This window comes from Haliotis asinina, chromosome 16, assembly GCF_037392515.1.
Source record: "Haliotis asinina isolate JCU_RB_2024 chromosome 16, JCU_Hal_asi_v2, whole genome shotgun sequence".
Taxonomy (NCBI): domain Eukaryota; kingdom Metazoa; phylum Mollusca; class Gastropoda; order Lepetellida; family Haliotidae; genus Haliotis; species Haliotis asinina.
The window spans coordinates 15,757,025-15,777,478 of NC_090295.1; the positions used below are offsets into that span (position 1 = coordinate 15,757,025).

At 37.4% G+C, this 20,454-nt stretch overlaps 2 protein-coding genes across 4 annotated transcripts in view; one reads left to right on the plus strand and one right to left on the minus strand.

Moving 5' to 3' along the window:
* LOC137267912 (ATP-dependent translocase ABCB1-like) overlaps positions 1-20,454 on the minus strand; it is a 168,631-nt gene that overhangs the window by 25,356 nt on the left and 122,821 nt on the right. The gene's annotated exons all lie outside the window — the stretch shown is intronic.
* Positions 1-20,454, plus strand: part of LOC137267916 (uncharacterized) — a 62,223-nt gene that overhangs the window by 487 nt on the left and 41,282 nt on the right. The gene's annotated exons all lie outside the window — the stretch shown is intronic.

A 20,454-nucleotide genomic window follows, 5' to 3' on the forward strand; every position in this document is an offset into this window, starting at 1 on the left:
CTTAATTCATCAACAGGCATAGCTTAATAAATCGTCTTTTTAATAAAAAACTGTCATTTTATACTCTGACAGACCACACTGTCACCGTGCCCTTGATAATGTATGAAGACGACATGTGCCATGATGGCTTGACGTGTCACACGACCTAAGTGTGTATGTTCCGACTCCGAGTTTTGTTACATGTCATTCAACATACACGCCCTCAGTGGAATCTCTTCATATTCCGAGAAATATAAATAACTAGGTACCTGCATACTACATGTTCCCCAGAACGAAAGGTCGACCACGAAAATTTACCGTTATCTTTGTTGTTGTGAGACGGCGAAGAGTGCGGGAATGTGCACGTGGTAATTCGAGCCGTTTTCGCTGGGGATTTCTGCACTTATTCTTTTCAGCACAAGAACGGAGGTTGTAGATAACATGTGCAGTGCATTAGGCGCTATTGATGATATATGTGCTATGCGAAACTCCCAATTGTTTACTTGCAGTTCTTAGGTTTGCGAATCGGGGGGGAAACAATATTCTTCAGAAAATGGAAATAATTAAATTATATAATAATTCGCAATCCGATACACAGATGTTTTCTTGCCATCTGATCCCACTGTAATAGACCACGTAGCCATATCAAATGAACATGGCCAAATGACTCGGGAGAAATCAATAATGACCTCTACGAAAGATTTGCGTCGACAGTAGTTCACTAATGAATGTTGCATTGAATTGATGAAACTTCGTAACACGACCCCCTCGTGTGTTTCACGGTCGTTGATCTGTCGAGAAAACAGCTGTTGATTAATGTAGTGTTCAGACAAAAGGATTCAGTTTGAGACACCGGTTGGACGGAACAACCCACCAAAATCGATTATGTGTATTTTTTTAAGTTTCAAAAGACTATTCAGGGAGCTATAGATTATGATGCAGTCAGTTATGAGAACTTCTTTATTTGATTGAGATGCTGTCAAAATTCTAAAGGACAATTTGACATCGTAATTCGTTTATGATACCATATCATTATGTGTCTGTCATTAAAATGCACATAATTCGAAAATCTGACATTAAGCAGAAAATATATTCATCTTAATTGCTCCTAAATCACCTAAATTATTTGGCTAAACGCCTTTGATCTGTAGTTTTGAAAATGCTAAAATGCTTTGTTGTTTCCATGGCAGAATTTGTTATCAAACGTAAGTGGTGAGTGAATGTCAGAAATATACAGCCATGGTTAATAAACCTAGAACCTCTGAATCAAGTATCATTAATCATGTTAATATCAATATATTGTTTCTAATACAATGAATGCATGTTTACTTGTTATTTTAATAAATCATATCTCATGCTGTTTAATGTGAAATGTTAACATTTAGTAATAGTTTTTAGACTTTTTTAACTCTGAGCTAGGCCTTCAAAAAGATTTTCTTTATTATATGTAATGAAACACCTACAGTTTTGAAACTTTCAACTTCAACAAAATTGTAAATACATGCACTGTAGAAATTATCTCGACAGGGATTGTAACATTGCATCAGAATTCACCAGCTCATCTTGACTTGCACATGTCTCTAAGGAAATAGTTAATTGTTTAAATGATAATTTCTATAAGAAATATACATAATAGACAAAGAGTCTTGTACTGCTCACTTTCCTACTAATGGATAGAAGTAGTGTACATGCATGGGTTTAGCACAGCCCTGGAGCAAGGCTATAGCTGATCCTGTAAATGGTATTGAGAATCACAACACTGTATTTGTTGTGAATAATGTGAAATATTAACGAGTTTGCTAGCTTGTTTATGTCAACTAGTGACATGTCAGCTGGAACCATTATATGCATGACTGACAGTTACTGCACATGAAATTGACAGGTAGATGATCCAGTTGTGGGAGACTTTCCTAACTAGCATGGTTCAGTCACTAAACAAATCAGTCATTGGTTGATCCTGTCCTGGCCATTTGTCAGTGTCAGGTGAGATTCACCCCCACCCCCTTCTCCTCCTCCCCTCTTTCATTTACATTTATTGCCCTTACAGATGTTATTTTATCTTGTATATTCACTATTTTATCTTGTATATTCACTGATGATACATATAGGGTGCTGATTAAGTCTTGGTAAATTCACCAATGGCCTACACAGGATACAGATTGTGTCTTGGTATGTCCACTGATGGCCTACACAGAATACAGATTGCCGTGGGTCATTCACCGATGTCCTACATAGGGTGCAGATTGTGTCTTGGGAAATATTCACCAATGGCCTACATAGGATACGGATTGTGTCTTGGTATCTTCACTGATGACCTACACAGAATACAGATTGCCTTGGTATATTCACCGATGTCCTACATAGGGTGCAGATTGTGTCTTGGGAAATATTCACCAATGGCCTACATAGGATACAGATTGTGTCTTGGTATCTTCACCGATGGCCTACATAGAATACAGATTGCCTTGGTATATTCACCAATGACCTACATAGGGTGCAGATTGTGTCTTGGGAAATATTCACCAATGGCCTACATAGTATGCGGACTGTCTTGGTATCTTCACTGATGACCTACATAGAATACAGATTGCCTTGGTATATTCACTGATGGCCTACATAGGGTGCAGATTGTGTCTTGGGAAATATTCACCAATGGCCTACATAGGATACAGATTGTGTCTTGGTATCTTCACCGATGACCTACATAGAATACTGATAGTCTTGGTACATCCACCAATGGCCTACATAGGATACAGATTGCGTCTTGGTACATTCACCAGTGATCTACACAAGATATAAATTGTCTCTTGGTATATTCAGCGATGGAATATATAGACTATAGATTGCCTTGGTATATCCACCGATGACCTACATAAGGTGCAGATTTAGTCTTGTCATATTCACCAATGGCCTACACAAGATGCTGATTGTGTCTTAGTATATTCACTGATGGCCTACATAGGATACAGATTGTGTCTTGTTATTTTCATCAATGGTCTACACAAGATACAGATTTTGTCTTGGTATATTCACTGATGGCCTACACAAGATACAGATTGTGTCTTGGTATATTCACCGATGACCTACATAGAATACACATTGCCTTGGTATATGAACTGATGGCCTACACAGGGTGCAGATTGTGTCTTGGTATATTCACCGATGACCTACATAGAATACACATTGCCTTGGTATATGAACTGATGGCCTACACAGGGTGCAGATTGTGTCTTCAATTTCTGATTCTGTATTTGTGGTATATGTCAGATAGTCTTGCTCAGTGACCTATTATAATTTTATATAATGGCAGGTGATGATGATAATAAGGTCACCAGTGACCCAGAGTAAATTCTTTACAGGCCATTAAAAAATACCTTGTATTTTGCAGACTGCCATCCATAACAACAAACTGAACAACAAAGAAAGGTTTCTGATAACTAAACCTGAGATAACAAAGAACAGCGCTGGTGCTAATCTAAGAGTAGTCCCAGTGGGATGAAAGTAGACTAATGCTTAGTCTCTGAATATTATAATTTTGATAGTAACCTTAAACCCATATAAATTGAAAAGGAGCCCCAAGGAGATCAGAGATTCTGAACCTGAGGAAATCTAGACTTGCTTTATTTAAGGCTTTAGCATTGCACAGAGGGCTTGGTAGAAGGAAAAATAATGTGGTTAAGGGACTGTGATACAGACTACTCCCCATCAGGATGACCAGATATTCCATACTTAACTATTCTAAGTAAGGGGGGCACCATTCAAGTTAAAACAGTGTTATACCAAAAATTTGATGCACTGAATCAATCAGTAAAAAGATTCTAGGTTTCATAAGGCCCTGTGCTGCCCTAGGCACCCTATGGCCAGCATACCTTAACACATATCTCATTTAACGTTTTTTGCATATCAAAAACTGTCTTTATTAAATGCATATGAAAGCTCACTTTTCTATCATGAATCATGAGCTTGGTAACTCATTTTTATAGTTGAGGTTTCAAGGGTTGTGGGAATCGGTGCGAGGGGTTGGATCAGTGGGACTGAAGGTGAAGCAGATGGTCTCAGATGGGGTTCATTGGTAATCAGGTACATATTAATTCTCATCTTCTGTCTGTACATGAATTATCAAGATCAAACTTGACAAATTAATCACCATTTGATGACAACATGGTCAAGGAAGAGGCTAATTCATTCTTAATTAACCAAATATTTGAAGTTGCGTAATCTGCTTCCTCTCGTTAATTAATGACATACAGGTGTGAAGGACCATCAGGCTCATGTTGCCGACTGTGAGAAGATGAGCAATTAACAAAGACACAAGCATCTGTAATGGAAAGCTCATATAGGCAAAGACTTAATTTATTGATTTAATAATGGAACAAGTGTGCTGACATTTTGGTTCTGCATGCATTTTTTACAAGGATAAAAAGATCCAGACAGGGCCTTGATTTTCAAAGCTCTCTTATCGCTAAGATAGTCTTAAGTTAACGTTAATACATGGTACTTACAACTATCTTAGCGCTAAGACAGCTTCGAAGATCTAGGCCCAGGGTCCCATTACACAATGCGTCCATAATGTTATAAGTTATAACCTATAGTAACTTTATACCTTTAACTTTTACTTTATACTTTTCACAGGCTAACAAATGTCATAGTGCACCAATCACCTTGTGGATCTGGGCCCTAAACATAATGATTGATTTTGTGGGTTTTTTTCAGTTTATGTCCTATTAAACTGGCTTGGAATCAGTTTTATTATTAAGCACATTGAAATAAACATATTTCCAACCAAACATCATATCTGTTTGTGCAAGATTTTCTGTACCACACAAATAAATGTTTGGTAAAGACTTCTGAATAGCTGAAATCACGATGATCATGTTAATTCAACTCTTTGTCAATCATCTTCTTTGAACCAAAGGAAATTGTTCAGAAGCGATAAACATTATTTTCTTAGTTCATGCAGCAATCAGAAGTGAAGAATAAAATTACTGTGTATCATTTTCAAATTATTGCGATCAGAAATTGCAAATGGCTGTTAACGTTCCCAGTTGTGATCGTGGACATCGATTCTGTACATAATTTCATCAATAATTGCAACAATTACCAAGAGAATGCCATTAGACAGAACTGTTGACATCCTGCCACAATAACGACATCATTATCCATGTAAGCTTGGCTCCACAGAGGCACAGGACATGTGATCTTCATCCGATAATGACAACTCTCATGTCATGTCAGTGCATACCAAGTGATAAATATACACAGATTGATCATTTGGAGACCTCCACATGCTTTATCATTCCTGAAATCAGAGTCTGATGTATTTGTCATTTCTGCATTGATTAGTTCATACAAAGAAAACATCAAATTGTACAATTGTTCTTACATGGAAAGTTAATATTATCAAAATTGTTCTGATATTGCTTTCTGCTTCTGGTAAGGTTCAATTTTCCTCATAGCTGTCCAAAATTATTTGAAATGACAGATACTTTAAAATGATAGATTTACATTTCTGTGTGATATTTTACTGTATCATAAATATATTAAGTTGTAGTATATAATTTTTTAATCGAACATTCAAGTGGTTGATAGCATGAACTCTAACTTAAGATCTAAGGGCAATCAGCAATCTTTCAGGTCACACTGAAACAACCTAATCATTATGTCATGGGTAAATTTTGTTTCTTGCAGATCTGGCTTAGACATGGTTAAAAGATCGTCATCGTATCCAAAATTCCAAACTGTTTTGATAGATACTCCTGATGCTGATCACTGGATTGCCTGGTCAAGACCGATGCCATATATATAGCTGGAATATTACTGAGTGAGACAATGAACAAAACTACATAACTGAAAAAAGGAATGCATTGTTGCCATAACCTTGTGCTGTGACTATAGATGTCACATACATGTGCCAGTTGCAAATTGTACCACATTCATGAACATTTATATTTGTACCCAACAGGTGTATTCAGTATCAACATTAGTGTTGGGAATGTACATAGCAACATTCATCTAATGCCTTATAGTCAAAACAATAAATAAACTGTCATGATGTTGAACAATGAGTAAAACTAACAAAAACAAATAAATACTTGCATCTCATTTTCATACAGACACCCATGCAATACCACATCAGTTTCAAGGTGTATAACATTTTCCCACTCACTTCCTTGTTAATGCTTCCATCAATATAGCCCGTCTACCTATGTCCATCATAATATGTTCAGCTGTATCCATTTGTGTCTGGGACATATCAAGTGTGAGTTACACAATGTACAACAGTTATACCCTGTCTTTAGTGTAGCCTGATGGACATAGCCATCACTGTTACTGACATTTACATGTCTTCAGTTCACATCCCCTAGTCCCTCTCAGCTCCATTTGTTTTACAGGGTTATTAAACTCCCTCTACAACTGTGTGACTGTCAGGTAATGGGCGTTTTAAGGCAATCTTACATGTCCTTCTAACATGTTCAGGTGAACACTAAACAGGTTTAGTTTCAGCTAGATAGTTTGAGCCTCCATTAAGCATTTCATGTTCTATTTTTTTCCACGAGAGAACACAAAAATACTTCTGGAGCTGAAATATGAATCCCATTCAGTATCCTCTGACAAGTAAATTATAAGCTAACGACTTCTTGTTAAAAATTTACAAGTACAAACATGTTTCCATTTAGAACAATGACTTGATGTACTGATATAATCTGCAGATGTAAGGCTATTTACAACACTTCTAGAGTATTCAGTACTAGACAAGATCCACAGGCTAGACTTAGTCTCACAGCCGTAAAACCACATTACTGCCTATAGCCCACCCTGAAATGCTAAAACTCTAAATGTAGCAAGTCTAGATTCACGTTCAAGTTCAGGAATATCTGGTACAGTATGCGGCTCCTTTTCAGTTTAAATAAGTTCTTTTGTAACAATAAAAATTATTCACAGACTAAGTGTTAGTCTTGGCTAGACACAGCTAATAATGGATGGGACCATGCAGCATGGCCATTGAGAAGTATCTGACATTTGGTGCTGCAGCTTCTTGTACCACCCAGTACAAGTGTACTCTGTATTCCAATGTTTATTACAAGGGGGAGATTGGACCTGAGAAATTATGTCCACCCTGTCCTGGAAACTCACTAAAAAATCTCTTCGACACAAGTAGGAAACATGCAATATGATCTGTTTAAGAGCCCATTAAAGATAATGTCATCCTTTGGCAATACAGACATTTTCTCACGAACAGACCTCTGAACTTCTCCAAGTGCCAAGGCTAAACATAATTTAAATTTGTTTAAGCGTAGGATGTGTGTCCTGTACAGAAACAAGACTTCACTTCTTGAAAGGAAGGTTTGTCCTCTATATGAGGTATCTGTAGTAGTCAGAGCCAGCGAGTTTAGATTTAATGCCACTTCAGCAAGTTTCCAGCAGAAATGGGGGTCACTGTTGTGGTCAGAATGCATTGCTATTTCTTAAAATATTCTAACATTATGTTCAGAAACCAAGGATCAGAATCACGGTGATTCTGGGATTCAAACCCAGGATGATGAGGTGGATACAGGTATACTGAGCAAATACATCAGCTGAAGAGGATTGGCCCATGCCGTAGTCTGTCTCACCATCCATGAATCACGTAATTTCCATGCAGTCCTTTCTATTATAACCTCTTAATGAAGCATTGATGGTGGGGTGGCCTAGTGGTTAAAGTGTTACTTCCATCCCTGCATGGGTACAATGTGTGAAGCCCATATTTGGTGTCCTGGCTGGCATAAAGCTGAGATCAATCACTCACTTAATGAAGCTGAAATCAATCCCTCACTTAATGAAGCAAGACCAGATTTCATCCTTAACTGCCTGTGTCACTAGGGTTCTACCAAAATTACATATATTTAGAAACTAAGCATTAGTCTACCTATGGCAGTGAAAACAATGAGTGTAAATAAATAACACAGCTGAAATGAAATCAGCTGGATTCTCTGTGTTTATAAGAATTCCCAATACACCTGTCATGCAAAAAAGAACCTTTCAAATGATAGCATAATTAAACTTGAGGTGTAAACCAAACAGTTAAAAAACTGCTGCCTTATTTCCCCTGTAATGTGAACACACTGGAATCTATGAATGAGTTAAACCCAATAGTTTAAGTAGCCACTTCCGATGTGTTAACTTCCTGATGGGTGTTTTCTTTCTGGGTGACGAGTTGTGTGCTGCGGTGACAATGTCTGTGGTCAGTACACAAGACATGCTTAGAGTTAGGTACTTATCATGATTAAGGATTCGGACAGTCGTCTCCAGTTTACTTCCTGATGGAAACTGTTTGGACAGATTGTAGTTGTACATCCAATTTCTCAAGATACACAGAGAAGAGTAAGTGAGATTTTACACCACTTTTAGCAATATTCCAGCAATATTAGGGCAAGGTACTCCAGAAATAGGCTTCACACACTGCACCCAGGTGGGCAATCGAACCCAGTTTTGGTGTGATGGGCAAACAGTTTAACCACAAGTCCAGCCTACCACATAGTAGAGAGGTACATTGATTTACTGTTGACCCAAATGAATGTGAATGAGAGGCGTAGTGCATTAGCTGACAAAACTTTTTATGACAACATGCATAAAAGTCATTTAATAAGGTTCATTAGAAATACTTTGTTATTTACCAGTAAGCTGAAATAATATTTTATTTTGTAGCAGTTCCCTGGTATGACTGACTGAAGAATTCATGAATGTGCCCTCTAGTCAAATCAGCTTGCTTTCGTGATAACTTTCCATTCTTCAGCATATTTGACCAATGCATGCTTTTGTTCATATCTTAAGAAAGAAACTCTCATGCAGTGGGAAAATTAAAGCTTGAAACTGTGACCTGAATCCCTTTAATACATAGCCTCTGTTACCATTCATTCTTTGCTCTAATGCTAAACATGAAGGTGTGTATCTCATATTTATTGCCTGTAACATAGGAAATAAGTAAGATGTGTTATCTTAGTACTATAGGCTTGAGGCTAAGTCTGTCATACATTCCTTGATACAAATATACCAATTAGCCCCTGCAAGTCTAGAATGTATGGCAAGACCAGATTACCACAGTTCTGAAACTGAAGAAAGTAATTTATACATTGCGCAGATAACAATTTACTGCTCTGCAGTGTTAAGATGATCATAACATCCACACTTTAACATAGAGTTATGATTCTCATAGTGTTAAGATGATCGTAACGTCCACACTTTAACATAGAGTTATGATTCTCATAGTGTTAAGATGATCGTAACGTCCACACTTTAACATAGAGTTATGATTCTCATAGTGTTAAGATGATCGTAACATCCACACTTTAACATAGACTTATGATTCTCATAGTGTTAAGATGATCGTAACGTCCACACTTTAACATAGAGTTATGATTCTCATAGTGTTAAGATGATCGTAACGTCCACACTTTAACATAGACTTATGATTCTCATAGTGTTAAGATGATCGTTGCTTCCACACTTTAACCTAGACTTATGATTCTCATAGTGTTAAGATGATTGTAGCTTCCACACTTTAACATAGATTTACGACTCTCGTACCCCTACGAATGCTTTGAGAAACGGGGTCAGATCAGTTTCTTCTGTAAAATGTGTTCATTTCAGAGACTATGTGTTAGTCTTAATGAACACTAAGTTAAAGCATGGATGTTACAATCATCTTTGTGCAGACATCACTTTGTGAAACCCATCTGCAGACTTTCAACTGTGCTATGATGGAAGGTATTGCAACGATAACCTAACTCATATTTTCACAGAATAAATTTTTTTACCAATGAGTTCATACATGCCTGAATGTTTGTTTGACATAAATCTCTCATCAAACTCAAAACAGAATGCCAAAGTTCACCTATTTCACATTAACATATTTTATGTTGGTAAAAGAACTAGATTATATACTCTTAGAAAAGAGTAGGGGAACTTCATCTTTAATTTATGTTTGAAAACATTGGGTCATATATTGGAGTCAACTACATGCACTTCCTGATGACTAACGGGATCGGGTGGTCAGGTTCGCTGATTTAGTCGACATTTGTCATCGATTCCCAATTGCGTAGATCGATGCTGATTACTGGATTGCCTGGTCCAGACTCGATTATTTACAGACCGCCGCCATATAGCTGGAATATTGCTGAGTGTGGCGTAAAACTAAACTCACTCACTCACTCTCTTGTAAGATGATTGGCAAAAGGCATGAAATTTGCATGTGTATTATTTTCATTTTCAAACGAAAAAAAATAGCTAGAAACAGACACTAACGAGTATGTGATGTCAAAATTAATGGTCTTCTGTGAGTTATTGACCTTCTTGAAAAACATCAAAATCAAGAGCAATGTACAGAGCTACTGCATGTTCATCCCATGCCTTGTGTTTAGGGGTAGTGGTAACAAGAAATGGTGGTGCGTTCTTTTGATGTCTGTCTTTGAAAAGTTTGTTAACGCTTATACTTCCTATCTATACTGGATGTTCGGCATGTTCAAGTTCCCCTACTTTTTTTAAGAGTATAGTTCATTAAGTTCAGTGACTGGCCTCGACTGTAAACTTAACTGGGGCAGGTCAGAGTCTGTGTGTATCAGTTATCACAATTTATCACAATTTATCTAAAAAGAATAGTTTCTTGAACAAAAATCACCTTTTCAAAAATGTCTGCTTCTGCTTAAGCCATTTTATATTTCCGTTCTGTTGCTTCTCAGCACTGCAATGTCACATGTTTTTAAATTACACACCACTTACAGACATATCAAAACAAACATCACTTTCATGAACCAATCCAGATTACATTTGAGATGGAAATAATCTTTTTTGTGTCAGTTTGCCCTTTTGTCTGTATGATGTCTTGTCATCTTCATATCAACGATCTGCAAAATCTACAAAAATAATCCTGAACTTAACCCAGGTCACATCTTCTCTTAGGGCAGAAGCCATTGGGCACAAGAGTCATCCAAACACCAAAAACAGACAGCACCTCCAGAAAAACTTGCCAAGGCTTATCAGCTGATGGATGCTTGTAAACACTGGTGATTAACTTGAATTTCACTGATAAGTGCAAAAATAAAATGTCAACGCTGTGGCAAAATATAAACACCCTGGTTTCCCTGGCATTTTCTATTTATCATCAAAAACAGCTCCCCATGGCTAATTTTTCATCTTTCTTGAGGAAACATTAGTTCCTGTTATGAAGTTGCTCAAAATACATCTTATGTTTTTGGCTGGACAAAAGACACATTTTGGCTAATTCATTAGTTTTGTTTTTGAAACTCTATATGATATCTCTGCTTCCATAAAATCTTGATACAATTTAGGAATGTTTATAAAAATTTTAAAAATACTAATTGAAATAACAAACAGGAAAATATTGATTAGGTTGATAGTAAAGCAAGGTCAAACACATGAAAGAGAAAAAATACAGAGTCCTTGAAGATTAGATGATTGTCCAATTTTTTAAGAAAAATTTGTTTCAAAGCTAAAACAAAGCGTCAGCTAACATGTCTAGTCTCAGACTTCGGAAATGCTTTAGATAGTTTCAGTCCACATCTTTGTGATTATGCCAGCATTATTCAAATGTAATTGCTTGAGACAAAATACATTGTTGAATTCTTTTTATAGCATGTGCCAGTGATCCAAAACATAAATTGAATTCACTGTTCAGAGTAACTTCAGCAGAATGTTTTTCATTTGAGTAAATTTATTGATTTTCAGTTTCACGTGCAGTGTAATTTATTAAACAAGACATAACTGGAATTATTTCACAAACTATTAGCACTTCATAATTCATCTACTTCAGAAGTGATGCATTTCAGTGAACCATTCTCTTTGATCTGACATTATTTTTGTTGTCAAGGAAACTTGAAAATGCTTGTATTACCAAACAAGATAATATTTCAAAACTGATGTTGCATCTTGTCACAAGCTGATGAATTATTTCTGAAGCTTGCACCCAAGAGATTGAGGACCAGAAAGAGAAATGGATGCATGAGAAAAGTAAGAGTGGAAAACACAGGGTAGCTGAGAATGTAGCCTTGCTTCAAAGCAGTGCTCAATGGTAACCTCATGGGTACATCATAATTCTATCCTTTAAAGAGGCAAGTCTAGACAAGAGACAGTAAAGGACTCCATTCTGTTTCTTTTTCATATTTTATCAGAATTTTGGGTTATTTTAAATATAAATTATTACCTTAAAGAAATTCAAGTGTAGGGTGAAAGACAAGGTAGAATGAATGTAGGGAGGAGGGAAAAGGAGAACTGAATATGAAAAGAATGGGGAAGACACATAAGAGAAGAGAGGAAGAAAAGAAAAGGAATGTAAATGGGAGAGAAAGCAGGAAGGACAAATATGAATGGGAAGAAGTAAGTAAAAAGGAAGAGGAAGAAAAGGTAATGGGCAGGAATGGGAGGAGAGAAAGTTGGTTGACGTCTTAATGCTGCACTCAGCAATATCCAGCTACATGGTAGTGATCTGTAAATAATGGAGTCTGGACCACACAATCCAGTGACCAACAGCATGAGCAGTGACAGATGAGATAATTCAGTGATCACTAGTATAAGCAAAGGAGGATAAGAAAAAATGTAATAAAGGGAAAGAAAAATATGTAGGAAGAAATTAATAAAATGAAAGAAAAAACTAAAGGCAGGAATGTGAAAATGTGAAGGGGTGTTGAGAAAGAAAGAGAAGGAAAAGTGAGGAATTGACAAAATAAGAAGAAGTAGAGAAAATCAGGACAGAAAAGGTGAAAATAGAAAGAATTAGTGAGACAATGGATATCTGAAGAGAAATGAGATGAAGAAGGGAGGGGAAAGAAAGATAAGCAAGATGAGAAAGGGTATGGGATCTGGGCCAATTACAGGAGATCCTGCCCATTAGAGTATATGTAGCCAGTTTATCAGCAATTGTCTATTGTGGGCTGAAACACATGTATTGTTGGGCGTCAGCAGGTAGTATCATAGATACAGGCGATTTTGTTCCTGGTAAATGCCAGAATATATGATTTAACCACACAGGAATGTGATGCTATTTACCTAAGGACACATACACTTTATTGTTATAGCTGGAGCGAACAAAGACATGACAAGTCTGGAAGTATTTGATGTCCGGTAGCTTATGATATCTGTCTTCGTTTTGAGGATTTGAATAAGATCTCTTTGAAAATGAAGCTGGGACGCTTTTGAAAATGAATGTCAATATAGACAGGGCGGTGGAAGCCATCAGTGTTCTTTAGACGTTAGACAAAAGAGACTGGGTTATGTTTACAGTGTTTAGGTGCAGTGCAGACATGCTGCTCTTTTTCCTGAAGGTATTTGTCCCTGATGTCATTGGCAAATGGTGTAAACATTGCTGTTTGTTGTATTAGCAAATTAGATCAGGAAATATTTTCTCATTAGCCTTGATTGAACTTCATAAGAAGAAAGAGCCATTATAATATTTTATAACCTTGTACACAGTATTATTCGGACTGAAATACAATGACTGAGTCAGCTTTTCCTTTATATGAAGGAATAGACATTCCAGACACAGTGTCAAAGAAGGCCATGTTCTAAAGGTACTTCACTTTGATAACACCCCCTCCCCACTCAAAAAGACAAAGAATGGAAGCAATGAGTAAAAACTGAGTGCATGTTGTTGGATGCCTCTTCTTCTACATTCCAGCAGCATAAGGCAGTCAGTCAACCAGTGCTAGACAACGTGTCACATCAATACTGCAGAACATACTGAAACCCAATTAGTCAAGTTGCACAGAGCATTCACTCAATCGTATCCTGGAGCAAGTCAGGGATGGAAATAATTCTGGAATTGCTGATGTACCCTGGTACAGTGGCACTTGTAAATTTACTTCCTCTGATAATTTTTCCACTATACTACCTGATTTTCTTGTTGATTATTTAAACAAACAACATTTAACAATGGAATCTCCACTGGACACCAGTACAGCGTGATATACAAATTAGCTTGCCTGACAGAAAAATACACTAGACTTGGAGGTCGGGCAATGGGTTATTTCCACCCCTGCAAGCATTGGGTATATTCTGACCTGAATCACAATACTGAGGATTAGTAACGCACAGCCCCCCAAAGTATATAATCTTGATAGTAACAAATACACCCATTGAAATTGAAAAGGAGCCCCTGTGAGTTTAGGAAATGTAGACTTGCTTCATTTTGGGTGGGTTAGGCAGTAGGGAAAATACTGTATGGTTCAGGGCCTGTGAGACAGACTGGTTCAGGAACCATAAGAGAGACTAGTTCAGGGACTGTGAGACAGATTTCAGGGAAGAGAGACAACAGGATGTCAAGCAGCGGGTACTGGATATTCTGCCTCACATAGAGATGTGTAGCTGGTTCTGGAGTCATCCACAGATTACAAACTAAGCCCTGTTTCACAAACAAGCCTAAGATCTCATAACTTTTCTCGAAGGATTCATTCCTCCTATGCTACAGTAGAGAAGGGCCCTGACCTTGTCAGCTTACTGATATGGATTTCCTCTTTGGTCATGTGCACAAGGCATCCAAATTTTGATCAGGAACATTTATTCTACCCTGACTTTGTTCAGGAAGACAAGCATATTGGAATGGTGCCTGCCCTCAGATCTCTACAGGAAGATGGTACTGGACATATATTCTGCCATGAATTTGTTCAGGAAGACAACTATATTGGACGTAATGTCTGCCCTCAGATCTCTACAGCAGAGACCATATAATAATAATAATATTATATGGTCTCTAGGAAGACAAGCGTGGGGTACTGGAATATATTCTTCCCTGAATCCTAACTTCTCTGCCTCTGAAACCCTACAGGAAGACAAAAATCATCCCTCAGGTCAAACATAGATGTAAACCTGAGCTAAAACACCCCAGGCCTGAGAGCAGCTGGTGAATATCCATGAAATCCATCACCCATGTTTTTGTACAGAATACACCATGTTTTGTCAACATTTGACAGTAAAACAGTTTGGTAATTATTAGCCAATAACTGATAACCATGAAAGAAAAATGCAAATTACCAGGTCAAAGGTCATGGATGGAATGCCTTAATGGTACCAGCAGATGCGGCAGACCATTATCTGTTTTTCTCCTGTTTCATTCTCAGCTGACACCAGCCTAATCTATAACACTATACGTGTCACCTTCAAAGCCATGTAAATCTTTGTAATCCTGTTTTTCTTGTTGAGAATTGGCTTGTGTAGAGTGTTCTTGATGAAGAGAGACACGGTCCATTGCAACAGGAGAGTCTGGGGAATGTCTTCTCTTTATCCCATCTCTATCAAAACAATCAGTATGGGATTGCTCCAATTCAGACATTCAAGCATTTTCAAGAAATTTAAAACATGATGTCAAAAAACAACAGTAAGTTTCCTTTCTCTGTTAAAAGAATTTTTCAGAAACAGTTCACAAAATGGAATGCTACATTGTTCAAGATTTTTTTTTTTTGAAAAAATGTCAACTGGAATGTGCTGAACATGTCATCATTGTAATAATCAAATTTCTATCAAGGTGTATCAAAGAACCCTCCAATTTTCCTATATGATGAGTGTGAGTAGTTTGAGCTGGGAAGATTTTGAGAATGCAACAGGGTCATTGTTTTATTAAACTTATGGCATAAGAACAGGAAGAGACAACATTGAGCAATTTTAGTGAGCATGGTTTTACACCGCTTTCAGCATTATCCCAGCAATATCATGGCGGGAGATACCAGAAATGGGCTTCATACATTGTACCCTTGTGGGGAATTGAACTCAGGTCTTTGTTGTGATGTGCAAAGGCTTTAACCACAAAGCTACCCAACTGTTCCCTTGAGCAATTTTACATTTTTTTATGAATTCTTATTTTTACATTGACCTGAAACCAGTCAACCGTTTAGAGTGAGTGAGTGAGGTTAGTTTTACGCTGCCTTTAGCAATATTCCAGCAATATCACGGCGGGGGACACCAGAAAATGGGCTTCACACATTGTACCCATGTGGGGAATCGAACCGGTGTGACGAACGAACGCTTTAACCACTAGGCTACCCCACCGCCCCCAACCGTTTGGAATTTAATGTTTGTTTGTTTTGCGATGGTTCCACACATGGAGGTTCAACAAATGAGAAGAGTTTTCTTTCAGTATGTGGCAAACAATCCTCAAGTCGCAGCTATTAACACATGAAATCTAAGAAGTTACAGTTGTGACAGGGATTTACATGTTTAATTTTAGAGGTTGTTTTCATTGTCTGGTGCAGTTATCGTCAGTCTGAATGGACCAGGTGATTTGTCAGTCATCACATCACTCCTCAACAGATTTTCATATTGGTGAAATTACAAGATTTCCCTCTTGGCTCTGGTTTGTGAGGGATGCATGTGCAGTTTCTCAAAATGTATGTTGATCTTACTCAATACTGACAAATGAATTTCCATTCACGGTTTGTTTTCTTTTGAAACCTGGTTTCATGATTTGTACTCTTTAAAAAGGAGTAAACAAGATAAATGTAGTTGGGTTGGGTTACTGTTTAATGTTCAATATTCCAGCTATATGGTGGTAGTGTGTAAATAATTGAGTCTGGACCAGCACAAGCATCAATCATGTGTCAACCAAGTCCGTATGACTGACCATACGATGCCCTTAGTAGCCTCTTATGACAAGCATGGGTTGCTGAAGACAATTCTGATGTTCACTGATCAGTGAAATAAGTGAAACTGGGATAAGTGTAAAAATAATACTGTTTTGTGACATGCTTGACCAAGAAGTAATTTCTGTCTGTTTTTGAAAACGTCGTGAAAATAGTCAAGCCAAGATATGTCAAAGTCACAGACAGTTCATGCTGAAATGTCATTGAAAATGTGAGATAAGTAATACTTTCAGTTTTACACTGCTTTTTAAATATTCAGGTATTAAGGAGACAGACCTCAAATATCACACTTTGTTCCCATTAGGGAACTTTAACCACTAGGCTACTTCACCACCCTTTCATTTTCAAGAAAGCTAATGCTGGGGTCGTGGGCAACATAGTCTGTTAATTGGTCTTCTTACAATGATCCCACTGGTAACTTAAATCCAGTTGCTGGTGTGACAAGCTAACATTGATCACAAGATTACTAGATCCAACATTTTCACTGACTTGAGGTTTCTCTTTTGTCAGTATTAAGTTGTGAAATGAAAGTTATTCAAGTATAACAACAGTCCATCTCCTGAGACCCTTGAGAATGAATTAAAAAGAAGTCCAACTCAGATCTAGACAGATTTGGCAAGTCTAGACTGCCCTGGCCTGGAATTAAAGATTGCCCTGGGAAACCATTGGGGTTTGTTTTGAAAATAAATGTCTTTTTTAATACTTTTAAATAACTTCATTTATGTTTAAACAGAAAACTTTATTTTGGGACTAAATGTCAGCCGAGTGTGTCAAGCTAATGCTTTGAGAACAAATTTGAAAAATAAAAGTCAATTTTGGCCTGTGACACATTCTAGAATTCAACAGAGTAACACCTTCTATGTCAGATCTGATCAGCCTTTTCAAGTGTCACCAGTCAACCATAAGACTTCACAAGATTTCATACAAGTGACATCCCCATGATTAAACTTTAAAGACCACAAAAGATTTAGAACAATAAAGAACAAGTGTCTCCTCTCAAGTCAAACCAACCAACAAAACAGATCAAAGGGTTTTTAAACAATTCACAAAAGGGTATCCCTACATGCTACATCAATAATTCAGCAATCAGTAATTAGGTGGTCAGATCGCCCTCCATCCTTCCAACTAGACAGCTGCAGACTAAACATCATCCTGTATAAAGTTTTGCTTTGCCTCTGAATACATGTAATTTTGAAAGTAACAATAAACCCAATTATGATGAGCCAGAGCCTGAACCTAAAGGAATCTAGACTTGCTTCGTTTAGACTTAAGCATTGAAGGGAGGGTTAGACAGAAGAGAAAACAATGTGGTTCAGGGACTATCAGGCAATCTATAGTCTGTTATGCAGACCCTGAAATATATATTCAAGAAAACCCATGTAAGGATGAAGATTTTATGGATATCAACTTCTTTATATGAGAACACAACGTTTCGGAGTTAATGCTTACTCCATCATCATTTCACTTCTAAATGCCCTTCAAAGACTTAAAACCCATGTAAGACTAAAATGAGCATTATGTCTAGATTTGTACAGTTTCAGAGCTCCTTGTCACCATATTTCATGAGTATTATTTATGTACTTTTTTTCTGTAAAATATATTCATTTTAGAGACTACATGTCAGTCCAACAAACATGTTTCTCGCTTAAACCAGCACCCAGCACACTCTTCTCTTAGTAACTGTGGCTAGTTACATCACTGTTTAGAACAAACAGCTATCTAATCTGCATGTTTCCTTCCTATCCCCCACTTGTTCTCAGTAATGCATCAACACATCACCATGGTTACCAGACATTGGTTCAACTGTCACAATTACTTTATGGAGGAGTTAGGTGGGAGGATGACCCCATTGATTTATCAGAGTAGGAGGTTTGGGAAGGATGAAGATGTTATTGAGGCTGGCAGAGGTCATTCAGTTGGGTCAACACTGTGAGGCCAACATTGCTGCCTAAGCATGCCAAGTTCTCCATATCCTGTTCCTTCTGACATCTAGGACCAGTAACATATCACAACACTGGACAACAAAGACTGGCATGACATGCTGGATGAGACAGTCAGGGAGACATGAAAGACAAGCAAGTTATAACATTCTTTCAAAACTTACTTAATGTTCTAAATTTGCTCAAAAAGTGAGTTGGTTGCCAAAATGAAGGATTTCGCCACCAGTATTGCAGATCAAATATATAAAAGGTACAATAAACTGTTAAAGAATGTTTTGTGAAAATGTGACTTTTGTAAATGACTGTATAACATTATGTTTGGTTTACAGCTACATCCTGTTTATATCCATTTTAAGTTAGATACAAATTCCATAAGAAAATTGTGGACATTGTGACATGTAAAAACATCATGCAATCTGCAACAACTGTACTTTCATTTGAACACAAACCCAAATGAAAATGATTGTGTTTGAAGATTGTTTTGAATTCTTTCAATTTTGTTGGGTTTTTTTTTTGTAATCTGGAAAAAAATGGATATCTGACATATGGTTCTTCAGCTACATAAGGGCATCTTTCCTTGACCTTGACCTTGAATTCTGATCTTGGACCCCTATGAGCAGAGTACTCCTGGTAATACCATCACATGTACTGTCAGAACATGCTGAGTAGGATTATTGATTAAGAAACCATATCCTAAAACATCTGCACCGTCAACAAGAACCATCTATGTAGGAAATTTACCATTCTCAATGAAATATGTCAGAATGATGTGTAAATGTGTTTATAATGGCTGATGCCATGGAGCATCTTAATCTGTCGTTGTGCCAACTGTGGACTGAGTTTCAACACGAGCATTGATCAGGGCTACTGTTTCCCTGCTGCAACCAGCGACCTGCTGGGTCGCTCCAACCTCCCTGAGTCTATGAATGGATGGCACTGTCAGAATAACACTTTCATGGTACTGCCGAAGAGTAAGGTAGGTAGATGATAGCTGTCTGTTTGAGGTGACGACAATGCATATGAGGGTCGGGTTAAATGTGTGACATGAATATTTAGGTAATTTATCTAAATTCAGTGAAACGGTGTGGTAATATGTTACAGAATATGTCTGTAATCATGATGGCGTTGTTCAGCGACAGGTGCATCACTACTGTTTTTCATCCATGTCTACATGCTCTTTGTTGACTGTTAATTAGTAAAGTCACCAAGGATAGGAATTTATGAGATTATGTCAGGACAGTTATCAAGAAATATACGACATATACATGATGTAATTAATCCCAATTTGCAACAGGTGACATGGTCAGTCTCAAGGTCAGATGTCAAGACAATGTCTAGCTAGTTAAAATATTTGATATTCACCTTTTAAAGTCTGTTTAATAAGTGACATCTGGATTTTTTTATATTTCAAGATATTTCACTGGCCCATCAAATATTTACAGAATGCCTGTTTCATTTGACAATCATTGTTAATATATGTAATGTAGAATCAATATGTACACTGTCTTGATAAAGCTAGGATAACACATGCGAAATATATGTAGTGTCCAAATATATGCTCTTAATCTGTATTATCATTGCTCTGATAAATTATTATGTGTATACTTATATGAAGCGATCTTATCCAGCAATTGCTGTGATTGTATGCAGCTGAAAGTTAGCGTTCCGTTGTCAGATGAATCCCTGTACATCGCTTGCAAGTCCATGGAGGACAGAAATACCAACCTTCCTCTGTCTGTTCCAGAGGTACCCTGACCTCAAAAGTATGGAGGTGGTTGCTAGTGTCCTAGAGTGAGTGAGGCAAGTTTTAAGCCCCTTCCAGCAATATCACTGGCGGGGGTGGAGATATGGGAAATGAGCTTCTCACATTGTTCCCATGTCAGGAATCAAACCCTATCCTCAGCACATGACCACTA